At 38.7% G+C, this 14,603-nt stretch overlaps 1 protein-coding gene across 1 annotated transcript in view; it reads right to left on the reverse strand.

Moving 5' to 3' along the window:
• Positions 1-14,603, reverse strand: part of LOC150081171 (uncharacterized) — a 325,771-nt gene that overhangs the window by 99,299 nt on the left and 211,869 nt on the right. The window lies entirely within an intron of this gene.

The raw sequence follows: 14,603 nt of genomic DNA on the forward strand, positions 1-14,603 counted from the left end.
GTTGTATTAACTAGTACTAATACAACACTAATAATATTATAGTAATATAATATACTAATGCTTTCTAACACTAACATTGATCATTAACTTTTCTGTTTGGTAGTTTCATAAAAAAAACAAAAACACCCTTTCTATACTTTGTGTGTGTGTATGTATATATATGTGTATATATACATACACACATTTCCAAATAAAGCTGCCCCCTACGTGTCGTGGTTAAGTAATAAAAGCAATTCGGAATTCACGCGAACTACTCAGATTAACGAAATATAGTAGATGGGTCGACGCGGTTAGTTTAGTGATTTGATTTCCAAGGGAGAGTCGTCATAGCATACAATATCAATCTGTTCATGGCATTGCTGCAAATGGTAAATCAAGCTGTTTAGTGGGAAGAACCCTTGGACAGCAACACACGCACACAATATAAATGGTGGCAGACCAAAGGAAACCACGTGTTCTACTACGGCTGGTAAACTTTCGGGTAAACCCCAGCGATGGGCCGAAAGCCCTCAAAAGAGTGGTACGTAGATTCGCCAATCCTCATATCATACACTCAATCAAAGAAACTGATATTAGTACATTTACCGAATACACTATATTTACACAGTATCCGGACTCCTCCGTGATGGAGGAAAATGAATCATAACTACTTCCACATGTCAGAACCATATTAAGGAAACTAGTGAGAAGAACTGCAGGACCAAACGTTGACTTGCCTGGTATAAGACAACCGTAATCGCATATCGTAATCTGTATTAGTATGGAGTAATGAATCACGATATACGGTTTTCTGATCTGATGACCCTATTTAGGTCTGGCGGATGCTCGGACAACGTTATATACCAGGGTGTACGTCATCTCAAATATGAAGTCTGGATAAGGTGCTGTTAGCCAGTGTTTCTCGTGTTTTCGGCTTTGTCCATTGGTCGTTATCCCTGGAGCAGTGAATTCTGAATAATACCTGGACATATCCACCCCATAAGGCACCTGCTACAGGACCGGAGCGAGGATGGAAAAACCCCTTAAGGAGAAGAAACAAAATAATTGTAATCTTTATAAAAAAAAAAAAAAAAAAGAAAGAAAGAAAAAAAATTCCCCATACACCCGCAAGTTGTACTGCTTTTTACATGTATCTATTTTTGTGTTGCCCTAAGGTATATATTTTTGTGTCTTACTAGAAGTTCTTTTCCGTCCTATAACTGGGGAGAAACGGGGGAGGGAGTATATTACAGTTATATGAATTATCTGTGTATGGGACAACGGTGTTGCCAAACTTTGGCTGGGACCGCCTCATGCAATAAAAAATATATAAAGCAAACGCAGAAAATACAAATTAAAAATACAGCCTTTCAAATTGTTCAGTTTATTAAGAGCTTGCAGAGGGGTAGTTTCGAATCACGAAAGTCCAGTTGACAGTACTTTATTTGGGAAATTGTCACGCTTAGTCTGTTAAAACCAAGCGATCAAGAAGACATGGCTGAATCCTCATGGGTGATTGACTTCAGTAACACGGGTTTGATACGACCTATCTCGAAAGCATTACCTAAATATATTACAAGGGCATTAGTTTTGCATCGGCAAACTTTGGACGGAGCAAAATGAGTGAACGTTGTTATAATTTGAATGCAACGGATTTTTTTATTTATAGGTCGGATGTTAATTATTAAATGTGAATGGCAAATGCAGGGGAGTTGGCTTTGGCACATGGGGCTATATGACTGAATGAAGTAAGATTATTACTAAATATAATAAAATTCTTATACCACGTGAAATTAATAATATAGTTTATTAAGCTATTCGGTTAACTTTATGTGCAGTAGTTTAGACAAATAGCTTAATAAACTATATTGTTAATTTCACGTGGTATTATATTTAGTAACCTTAATGGAAAACAACCACGTAATGTCCTTCCCTAACTATATTAGATCGGGGTACATTCGGTCATTTTAACTGCTAATTGATGACATGGTCATGTTATCGATTAAGACAAGGCATTTTCATAGTAGTCCTCGCTTCCGTCCAGCATTCTTCACGAACGAGATCTTGTACGTAGTTCACCTTCGGATTTCTACTACCTGCTTTGAGCACGCTGAGTCACTGCAATACTTGTTTTCTGCTCACGACGAGTCTCTTTATACACGGAAACAAGTTCACCTCACCGTGAAATTTTGTAGGTGTTCTGTGTTTGGCATGCAAAACATGGCTGACGTTTCGGTGTTTACCCACATTTGTGCTGAAGTTTATGTCGATGTCATATAGGTGTGGAACGCTATTACTGAATAAATTGCGATTTTCCCTCACCGTTGCCCTCTTATGCACATCCGTTTCCTGCTGCTATGCCCGTTACAAAAATAATATATGCAGTGGGCATCTCGTTGGGTGTTCACAACGTATACAGGTATACTTATAGTAAGAAATACCATACCAGTAAGATTTGTTTTAAATTTATTCCCTTTCTCTGATGTTCCAAGCAAAAGGATTATTTCCTGTCCTTTAGCCGTTCAGTTCCGTTGAAGGTCATTCCCAAATTAAACTATTATAAGTAAGGCTCCCTGGTTGTGAAACTAATTTGTATCCGAATACATTGGCTATAATGTCAAAAAATGAGCATCCTGATTTGGCAGTTGTAGAATTGTGTCGATTAAGCACAGACCACGGAGATCTCAAACGGCTGTGTGAGTACAAACAAATTGTTGTACAAATTTTTATAACGAGAGAAATTCGTAAGAATCCGTCTCAGAAGGTTCTCTCTAACAAAAAATATACGAACGGCTTTGAGGTAGAATGGAAGAGACGTTCAAAAACCATATTATCTCTGTGTTATCCACGTAAACATGGAGACTTTATGGCAGAAATTGCAGAAATAAGTTGAATTCGCAGAATGGCGAAAGCATCAGGGAAGAGGCTATTTCAGGATTTCCCGTCGATGTAGGTTAACTCTTTCTGGGAACCTTGACTCAAATACGATCGAAACGCAAATATCACAAGTTTTAAAACATTTGTTCTCTTCACAACAGTAAATTTATTTTGAAAAATTCTTGGCATTGTAATGGAAATACCTGAACGTGATGTTTAGCTTGCATTCCTGCAGAGTCCTTGGTCCAGTTTGATAACAGCTGCAGTTTTGGCAATATTTTTTACTTAATTTCATGTTGAGAAACATAGCGCTAAAAAGTATTTCTCTGCGTTTTCTATTGGTCTAATTCTTCGAAATGATATTCCTTAAGATTTTTTTTTTTTTTTTGTCAATCCAGCGAATGCCAAAAAAGAAGAAGCCTTATTTGCCAACGCACTCGTGTAACGGCATATTATGTACAACGTGTTCATACGAAGCGTACGTGCTAAATGTGTAACATCAAAGAAACACATTTAAGACTGATATTATCGGGGATATTTCTTTTGCGGTGACTTTTTATTCCAAGCCAAGAAAAATAAAATCATTATTATATTTCATTCGCACGAAAATTAATTTTTAGCTAAATTTGAAAAATTTTCTGCCATTCTAATTAGTTCCGTTCTATTTTATTGGCGTGCTTTTGTCGAGAGTAAGAGAAGGTAAACGTTTCTTTTACCAATTCAAGCTATTAAAACGAGAAAGAACAAAAAAAAAGGAGGGGAAGGAAAAAAAAAAAAAAAAAACATTATCGGAGCAAAGATGCAAGGTTTTCAAAGCTTTAATGTTTATGCTCTATTGCTGTGGTATTGAACCATGAACGGCCATTAAGCCACGCTACCTAATCAGAGATTCACATAAAAAAGAGCTGAGGCAAAAAACAGACACATAACCTTATAAAACGCCCTGTTGCGTCTAACGTTACAAGCTCCACGAGCGGCGAGCATGCTTGAGGAGAGTGGCTAAACAGCGTGAAGAGATTAGTAACGGGGTTGAGAGAAAGAGAGAGTCTTTGGCTGCGTCGTTGGCGGAATTATTCAGGAGGAGCCAACGTCTTGATGGTGAACAGACCACGTAATCAGCAATGTGACTGAACCGGCGGAATATAAGACGCGACATTCCTTCTTGTGTGGGAAAACACGAGCAACCCCCTGTGTCTCGTTAATCACCAAAATAAACAACTTAATTTTTTTTTTCCTTTTTGCCACGAGAATGTTTCTCTACAAATATGGAACTTAACATTGAAGTTAGCAGCATTTTAATCTCTGATTCCAGCTGGGCTTTCGGAAAACGATGATGATACTTCCATGTCGGTTCGCGAAATAGAGTGCGGCATTGGGGATGGGGGGGGGGGCAAGTAACTTCTGTTTATCGTCCCTTGGCTTTGTCCATTCACTGCAATTCCTCATGTAACAATTACTGATATTGAGGTTACGAAAACAAAAAGGAGGAGGTTGTTGTTGTTATTTGGTTTTTAGGAGCATTAGCAACTAAGGCCATATTGCTCCGGGGATATGCCGTGGTCATTACCTGATCTTTCCGCATCCTCCGTATTTGGTGGTCACGGGCTCGAACCCCGGTTTAATCAAGAAGTGTATTCTACTCACTGCTGCTCCTGCCCACCTGGCTACGGAGGCGCCAAAAGGAGGAGGCATGCCCATATAAAATCCATTTCATTTCATTTTAAGGATTTCATTTATTTATTTTTTTGTACGTAGTTTAGTTTCTGTGAAGTGTAATCATTCAGATGTGTTAAAACGAATTCTACTTTAAAACAAGGACTATCCAACATCGTACCACAACAGGCACATGTACCTTAGGCACTCATCGTGGGCCTCAAACTAACTCTATCTCTTTCTCACTCGCACAGAGAGGGAGTCAGAGTCGCTTACTGGGCCACTGACTTCCATCCAGGAAGGTGTACTCATTTTAGGCTTGATCCAGCGATATTCTGAAATTGTTTGAAGCATTCAAAAATCTGTAAACCCCTGGCTTTTTGGCCATGAAGGGAAAGTGCAACATTATTTAACCTTGTAACCAGCTACGATCAAATGTTGTTGCAATAAAAGATTCTCTCTCTCTACGTTTCGACTGAATATACCACACCTTCAGACTTGCGTGTGCAGTGCCTGGCTCACTTAATTTTTTCAAATATTGACAATTTGTCTCAGAGGAATCAATTCTTGTTTGCACGATCCCATCGATTGCCAGAAGCACGATGAACATGTCCTTGACGAGAAAAGGGCAATGGGATTAATATTAGTGGTAGTAATGGAAAATGATGCAATAAAGCAGGCTATATAGCATCAGCCAAAAAAAAAAAAAAAAAAAAAAAACAGCTTACACATCCATACCCTCCAAGAATTTGTCTAGTTCTCCCTTGAATTTATCCAAACCATCCACTTCCACAACAACAGATGGAAGCCTGTTCCAACAATCAACCACCCGATGGCTGAAGGCAAACTTCTGCACATCTATCCTGCAAACGTCCTTCCTCAACTTGAATTTATGCCCCTCATGTCTGTGTGGTCTCAGTAAGTGGAAGAATATCATTAACATTCAGCTTACTCAATCCATTCAAGGCTTTAAACACCTCAGTCACAAATGGATAATCACATCCTTATCTCTGCTAGCAAAATTTCTGTATATTATTGACAAATTTATTATTTTTAATTCGGTTATGTTGATATTTCGATCAGTGTGTATGGTTTGTATAACAAGATGATGATTGTAAGCAAGGTTTTAAACAAATGAAGAACCACTACAAGAAACTGAGTCTGCTCTTATTTTAAGTTTCGATTAATCACATTAAAAACAAATTTTTATTTCAGCAAAATATGTCATATAAGAAAATATGCCATTTATTTTTATGATTAACCCAACGATACTAGAACCTACATTCCGGTGTATGGGTTGAAGGTTGAGGAGACAGCAGACTTGTTGAAGTCGGACTTTAATTGCTGTAAACAGAAATTTCGGAAAGTGAAACTTGCGAAAGAAGAGTTTTTCTTTGCATGTATTTGCTCTTTGTTATTGATCCATTGCAATACAATGGATCAATAACAAAGGTTTAGTGAGTTTAGAGTTGAACAGGATGTTAACTAGTTGAACGCTCTCGGAAACCGGTTTGAAAGAGGGTGGTGGAATCGCAGATTCCAATTCAGAAGAACAGTGCCCATGGAACTATCTGTATTCAGCAACAGAAATTGAACGTTTGTATGATGGAGTTTGTAAGAGAAGGATCATTAATTAACCTGACTGCCCCCTTTTGGATAGAGTCTAGGAGCAGAAGAGAAATTTTGGAAGCCTACCCCACCAGTGCTCCATGATAGGCAGAATTTGTGAATTGCACGGAGCTAGCAGCTGTTTATGAAAACAGTAACTCCAAGAGCGAAAAAGAAACGTCAGTTCTTTCCGATGCAGAGATAGCAATGTTTATGACATGTTATTTATTTTATTATAGAAATTTATTATAGAAAAAGTATAATTCCATGAAAATACATTAGCTTCTAGAGGAATTGAAAAAAATAAATATATAGATAGGTATAAGACCAATTTAAATATTCTAAAACTCAAGTGGAATGATTACACTTGGAGGTTCAGACGTAAAGTATATTAAGAAAAATGCTGTCGTAGTACGTTTTAGGAAACTCGCGATAGGACACCAAGAAGATGATGTCTAGACTCCAGAAGAAGTAGTTTAGAAATACACTCCTAAGGGCCAATGCTTCAAAAGAGAAAACGAAAGAAATAAAAACAGAAATAAATGGGAAAGTGCTTTCCTTCCTGCCTACATTTTAACAGCCGAAATGCTATGGAAACGATTCTGAGTAGGTTTACATTTCGAAATTGCTGCATTTCGAAATCGGTCTATTATACGTAATCAAAACCGTTTTTGAATATAGGTTTCACTGTGATATGGACCTCGGCCTTTTGCATATACGAAGCTAAATCATCAGTGAAGAATTTCAAAAAACATCAGTGAGGAATCGAGTTTTATGATATTTCCTCAGAATTTTAATTGGTTAATTTTAAATAATAATTTAAATATTTTAATCATTTTCTTTTACGTTGTCGAAAATTTCCTCTGAACCTTCGTGATGTCATTCCTGACATATTTCAGTGAGTGTTTGCAAAACACTCACTGAAATGAACGTGTGCAAAACACGTCTTCAAAACAATGGGTGCCATTAAGCGCAGTGACTTGGAGGAATACCATAAGCCTCTTTACTTATCGCTGTACCAGTCCTTTTTTACAGGGGGTTGGAGTTTGTTGTGACCTCAAGCTACACTGAGTCATGACCGCTACACTTGTATTTTTATAAAATAAATCAGTGAACTTGTGCCCTTCGTTATAGCGGATACTTTAACCCAATATGAATACTGACGCTGTTCTTAATGCTACTGATGAAGCAACAGCTCGTTTTACCCTCTCTACGTTTACCTGTATAGCGACTCAAGGATATTAAAACGAACCTGGAGGAAATCTTGCTTGTTAAACCTGTAGTTTGACATCGTTTGCCACAGTCGGCTCCCGTTCTTCGACCAGTAGGTCAAAGAATTGGAGCCTACCGTCAAATTCCAAATTAGTCCTTAAGCGTTTTAATCTGTTCCATCACGTTTTAGCTTCTCCGCTTCCCCCGTAAATCTACACGTGAAACAATCCACTCCACGGTCACGATCTACGTCGCACCGTAGACCACATATCATGCTAATAAGCACACGCATGCACACAAGACAGCATTAGTCTGTTCTGTTATAAATATACTTCAGGTTATAAGGATATTTATTCTTGACCACATGCGTTACTTGATGGAAGGGTAACCTTTGCGGCTTGGAATCTATAAACAGAACGGGAACCATGCACGCAACCACGAGGACTATTCCTGGCAGTGATCCAACTAAAAAAAAAAAATCCTGTTATAAATATTTATTCATTGCTTCTGACTTTCCTTGGAACGGCTCACTGAAAAGTGCTTAAGTCGTTCATTTTTCAACGACCCTGTTTTTTTTTTTGTTTCTTCCTACCCTCGTTCACCCAGAAGTCAGGCCTGCGGTTTAAGGGGGGATTTTTGCTTTAAAATTTTTCATAAGTGACATCCGAAACGTTCCGCAGAAAGGCAAGTACACAGACATCTTGCCAAAACACCGAACTAATACACGGAAACGTAAATTTAGAGAAATCGTGCGGTTCCACTAAATGCCGTTTATTTTATTACTTGTTTTTAAACTTTTTTTTTTTGCAAAAAAAAAAAAAAAAAAAAGAAAAGTTGAAGGTAAAGAGAAATTTCGGTTAATTCGGATTTAGCCATATAATTTCCAAAGAAGAAAACACATGAAAAATGGGAAGGATGAAATCCAAGAATCCACACACGAGATACCGTTATTCCGAGAAAGTATTATTTTGTTGCCCTTTTACTGTCGAAATTATTTTTAAAACAGGTAGTATTTCAATCAGGTTTTTAAAGCTCATCTTCCTAAGTGACCCATAGGTCCCCTTATTCTCCCTATCTCAAAAAGGTTCGCTCTTGACTGCTAGTGATTTCGCCGCTTGTAACTTGTTTGGGCAGGTCTGGATTCAAATTGATCGGTTACTGGTGAAAAGTTGAAGAACTGGCTGACCACTCGAGGATGTCGTTAGTCGATCTCAGGCATGAAATAAGGGACATTGCGAAGGGCTAAGTTGGTAGACTGTAGCCTGTAATGGACGTGCATGATCGTAGGAGACTGAATGATTGCTTCTCATTCATTCGTACGCTTTTCAGGATTTGTTTTGCACTTGCTTTCGAAGTTTGTTTTCAATTGAAGTGCATTAATCAAAATACCACTAAAAGACAAATGCTGGCTGGTGAGGCTGGTTGATCATCAGGTGGATAAATATCAATGATAATGCGGTAATTACACTAGATATCTTCAGTGCGTCATAATAATGTGAAAAATTATTAATATTAATTGCTGATAATGTTTAGCATTTCTCGGGGGTGAGGAAAAGTGGAATGATCAAGCGATACAAAAGAAATCAACTGTTTGTTTAGCTTAGTATTCACAATATAAATGTTTAAACTTGAGGATTGGGCATGATCGAGGACTCCTTAATGTCCTAGCAAAGCAGAGTGGCCTATTTTGTATAAAATATGAGTTAAAATTTTCAGCTTTACTTCGTATTCAGATATCATGTAATCGTGATATCAGGAATGTGGAGATAAAAAATAGGCCACTCCGCTTTGCTATTACATTAAGGAGTCCTCGATCATGCTCAATCCGGAAGTTTAAACATTTATATTGTGAATACTCAGCTAATTTGTATCGTTTGAACATTCCACCTTTTCCTCCCCCCCCACCCCTCAAGAAACGCTAAACATTATCAGCAAACTGGAGTAGAGGATTTAACACATCTGTAAGCGTATCTCTGACGAACTCATAACTAGGAAAATATAATAATAAATTTAATAAACCGTATTACTCTCGTAATACGGTTTATTATAATCTCGTAATACGCAATGAGTGAGAGCGTGTTCTTCGGCCATTTTTTTTTAATGCTGGCTAGGAAACTCGGAATAACTATCATCTATACATCTCTGATTGAAGAAGCCTTTAACAGTTGCTTCAATCTGCAACGGGATTAGAACTCAGACCTCTCCAAACTAGTCAGAGAAGCCACGTGAATTATGCGCACTGACAGCATTTTTTCCATCAAAGAGTGCACAGTAGCTGGTGGTGCAGTTATGTTACCCAATTGATATTTGTGCTGGAGATATCAGTTTCCAATTCTGCACGAGGTCCGACGCAAACACAGTGCACTCTCTGGGAGAAGCCTAAGACTGGCAACGTACAACTGACCATTCGCCATTTGTTACTGGACTGTCCTCACTTTCAACACATCCGCCTAAACACCTTTAAACCAATAGCTAATACACAATCATCAATAAATTTATTGCAGATTTTGGGAGAGGATCCTAATAATTACTTTCCTAAATCGGATAGGAATATATATCATAAAATACAGTTTTTTTTTCATATTCGCCATTAGAAAGACACAATATGGCTCTAGCAGCCTATGTGTCGTTAAACCCAACAACAACGTGTGACTGGCAACTGTCTTTGCCTAGAGCATCCAAAGCATTATCTTTTGGAATCAAAGTCAGTGTGTCTATCCTGAAATGTATTATCTAATCATACACTTTTATTATCGCCAGTGCTTCATTCTTGATCTGTGCTGATTACTGATGTGAATACGAGCCAATTTTAAGACCTCTTTCACCAAAAATGATTACACATCATTTTCAATATCGCTAATCTCTGTAGACGCTACTTTGTGGTGATGTGACATGCCTTAAAGCAAGACTATGAGGAAGAAAGAAACGTGAATTTAGCATTAGAATTAGTAGAGGCACACGATGCAAAAAAGCAAGCTTATGCAACATCAGCCAAAAAAAAAAAAAAAAAAAAGAACTCCGATTTCACCCCTCCATTCGTTCCAAATACCTGTCCAGCTCAGCCTTAAATTTATTTAGGCTATCAACTTCCACAATAAAAGATGGAAGTCTGTTCCACCAATCAACTACCCGCTGGCTAAAGGCAAAATTCCGCACATCAATGCTACAACTGTCTTTCCTCAATTTGAATTTATACCCTCTCAGGTGATTATTACCAGCAAGAGGAAGAATCCCATCAGCATTGGGCACGCTCAAACCATTCAAGGCTTTATACACTTTATACACCTCAATCAGATCACCTCGCAGGTGCCTAGTCTCCAGACTGTAATCTGCAAAACTTAAGCCTTTCTTCGTAAGAGCAACCATTTGTTCCATTCACTAATCTTGTTGCCCTTCTTGGTACTCGTTCCAACAGCTCCACATCCTTCTTGAAATGAGGCCTCCAGACCTGTATGCAGTACTCAAGGTGTGGCCTGACCATAGCCTTATACAAGTGGATAATCACCTCCTTATCCCTGCTAGAAAAATTCCTGTATATCATTGACAAGACACCATGAGCTACTCTTGCAGACCGCCTGCACTGCTTACAAAACTACATATCTGCCTACACAATTACCCCCAGGTCCTTTTCATTCTCTACCACTGCCAGTGTAGTACCACAGAGTTGATACGTTATTCTGGGGTTACTGCTTCCCATGTGTAGTACTTTACATTTGTCAATATTAAACTTCATTTGTTACCTCTCAGCCCATCTACTCAACTTTTTTAGCTCCTCTTGCAGCAGCATACTGTCATTAGTGTCATTAACAACTCTGCCAACTTTCGTATCGTCTGCAAACTTGGACATTAAGCCTGATATACCATCATCAATATCATTTATAAATACAGAAAACAACAACAATTGACCCAACACTGAGGGACTCCACTAATTAACATTAGTCCACGATGAGCAGTGTCCATTGATTACCACTCTCTGTCTTCTCCCCCTCAACCACCCCTTTATCCATAGCAACAATTTGCCTCCAAGGCCACAATGCTCCAATTTGTGCAGCAGTCTTCCATGTGCAACAGTATCAAAAGCCTTTCTAAGATCTAAATATATGATACCAAAGCTATTCCCTGCATCCAGTTGCTTTGTGACTACATCAAAGTAGCCAATGTAATTGGTTAAACAAGACTTCCCCTTAACAAACCCATGCTGTGTCCGAGCTATAGCTGAAGTCTTGTCTAGATGATCCTGCAATGTTTCTTTAACCAGTGCCTCCATTAATATCCCTGGAACAGAAGTCAAACTAACAGGTCTATAATTACTTGTGTCGCCCTGTGATCCTCCTTTGTGAATTGGGGTCACATTTGCACATCTCCAGTCCATGGGTACCTCCCCTGAGTCCAGGGAAGCTCTCATAATTATGGCTAAGGGTTTGCTTACTTCCTTTGCTGCCTCCTTAAATATAACTGGATAGATCCCATCCACCCCAGGTGCCTTTCTTATGTTTATCGTCAACAATTTCTCCTCCACTTTGCTCTTAGTTATTACAAAATCATCTAGCTCACTGCCAGAGTTTAGTTCACCTCTGGCATTCCCCTCCCTGAATAACTCCTCATGTGTGAATGTAGATGCAAAATACTCATTTAGTTTGCTAGCCACCTGAGCAAGATCATCAATAGTTGAACCATCGATATCCAGTGGACCAATTTAATACACCATTTGTTTATATAATAAAGTAAGGAAAATAACTGGAAAAATTGCTCCGTTTCTGATATGAAATCTGACTTTAAATCTGATTTTATGTTTGTAAATTTTCATTTAATTTTTATGTCTGTTTTGAATCCAGTAAGGAATTACTGTTGTCAATTTCTTCGTGTTTTTTAACTCGCTTGGTTAAATTGTTAATGATGGGATGTTCGGGATTCTTTGTCTCCGAAGTGGCAATAAGCACCATAATTAGAATCCATTTACTTCTGGATTTTAATTAACTGAAAATTCGTTACAAAATTGCAAAGGAAAAATCAGAGCATTTCTAACGCATATTAGGCATAAAATCGCTGCTGATAACTCGGATGGAACTTATTTAGTCTTCTGGGCGGGTGCCTATATTATCCGTGGGGAAACTTGAGTCTGTTTGCAGAGTAATAGATCTTTCGTTTATTCTGTATTAAGTTTTTGTGAGAATAATTATTCTCAAATGGTCTGTCTCAAAGAAGAAGCGAATCGGCATGATGGTTGCAAACAATAGTAATTTGCATGCCAACTAAAATCCAAATAAAAAACTTACAGCTGAAATGCAAAGAATTCAGTCAGCGTGAAATGATACGCTTGTATTTCATTCGTCATATTTGTAAATATACGATTCATTTTCACGTTTCACCCTGTGAGTTACACCAATCAATTTCCCTATTCGTACTAGAAATATATAAATATTAGGACTAGAATATTACATTTAGGCGAGAGAATAAATAAATTATTATTTTAATCGTCCCTACAAGTATCCGTATATTTTGTTTTTAGAATTGTGTTTTAACGGTCTGTGATCTGATGTGCTAGCTGAGAAATTTGAAATAACTCACGTGGGGGGGGAACCCTGCTTTCTGCTCCAGAGATTGGCTAATTACAGCGATTGAAGAGTATTCTGTAAATTCCAATCATTGACGGGAACCTACAGACCGCTATGAACGATTGAGAACAACGATATATCATGCTGACTAAAATGCGACGCCAGACATTTAGGTCAAGGAAGTTGTCACTAACCTGCTTTCTGGTCAGTGATGCCAAATATAGGACGGTTCACTTTAAATTTTCGGTTATCTGACCTTGCCATTTAGCTCTTTCGGCCCTCGTGGGTAGGACAATTAGTAGAATTCCCGTCCGGGGGGGGGGGGGAAGAACTGAGTGTGTTTTCACAACATGGCTGAGTTAGTCAGTCTCAGGCGACAGCAGCTTGGTTTTTCCTCCCGAAACTGCGATTTTTCATCAGGCAAACAGAAAATCGACCAAAGGGCAGCGGAGTATTATCATGACCTTTGGCTGTGGCACAACTTTATTATTTTTTGTTATTTTATTTTTGCCCCCACCCCTTTCAAGCTCAGTTCCCCTACTGCAATTGCACCACCTGTGCCATAGGATGATATGCCAATAGTTAGAAGCAAAGGGACAATCTCCCAACGTGTATATGAACTTTTCAGCAGTTTTACGTTACTGATCTTCTAGAGTTTTTGGTAGTCGCAGTGTGTCCTTTTGTACAGTATATACAGTTCATGCGGGTAAAAGTGCGTTTTTTCTGGCCACTTTGTAAGTTTCAGGCTGAAAAATGCCCAGAATGTCACTGGGAATCGATTAATTACCGAAGTGGTCTTTAAGAATTTGACCTGTCTCCGGCCTATTTGAGCCAACCTGTCTGAATGAGTGACACGGAGGAGAATCCACCGTTCTCTGGCGATTATTTTATTTTATCTTATTCTATATTTGCTTCTTCTCGTCGAAAACCGTTTCCTTTTCCAATTAAAATGCCCCTCGTGCCGCGGAGTTAAAACACCACAAGGAGGGCATCCTTCAAAGATGCAATAAATCATCTCGACAAATCGCTATTCTGCTTTTAGCAAACTGCTGTGGACTAATGTAACGCGTTTACCCTTACGCGCCCTCTAGCGATCGCGAAATGTGAAGGCCAGGAAAGTTGAGATATACTTCTGTAAAACCAGATCGGTTATTACCGAGTAGTTTGCATGCCCAGGAAATTTAATCCTCGTGTATGTGTGTGGCCTATCTGTCTCATACAAAGCTGATATTTGCTCTCCACGCCCCCTCACCTTCCATTATACTGGATGACGTCGCCGGCCTGCCTTTGATGGAGATGCTGACGTTGAGAGTAGTCGAAGGGCCCACAAGCTGAGAAAAACACCACCTCTGACAATGATAAATTGCAGCCAACTCGTCTTCCTTCCCTTTCCTTAAAAGCGATGAACGAGCCGAAAAGAAAAAAAAAAAAAATAATAATAATAAAAAAAGGGGGTGGGGGGTTGGTAGAAACCTCGTGGTAGAATTATCGACAATTTTAGCTTTGGCGTCAGTTTTGTGTTAATCCGGTCTCTGCAATGGTGGAGAAATTCGAAGTGACGGGCTGGGTAACTTTAGCTCCTTCCCCGTGACAGGTAGTGATGGCATTCGGGCTGAGAATGTAAACATTGAGAGCTTATACAGTGAATAATGTCCTTCTGTCAGACAACCAATTATCTTCAACGTAGCTTTAAAGCACCGTGATTGCCAATGCAATGTA

The sequence above is a fragment of the Mastigoproctus giganteus genome, chromosome 9, assembly GCF_048544385.1.
Source record: "Mastigoproctus giganteus isolate SK-2022 chromosome 9, ASM4854438v1, whole genome shotgun sequence".
Taxonomy (NCBI): Eukaryota; Metazoa; Arthropoda; class Arachnida; order Uropygi; family Thelyphonidae; genus Mastigoproctus; species Mastigoproctus giganteus.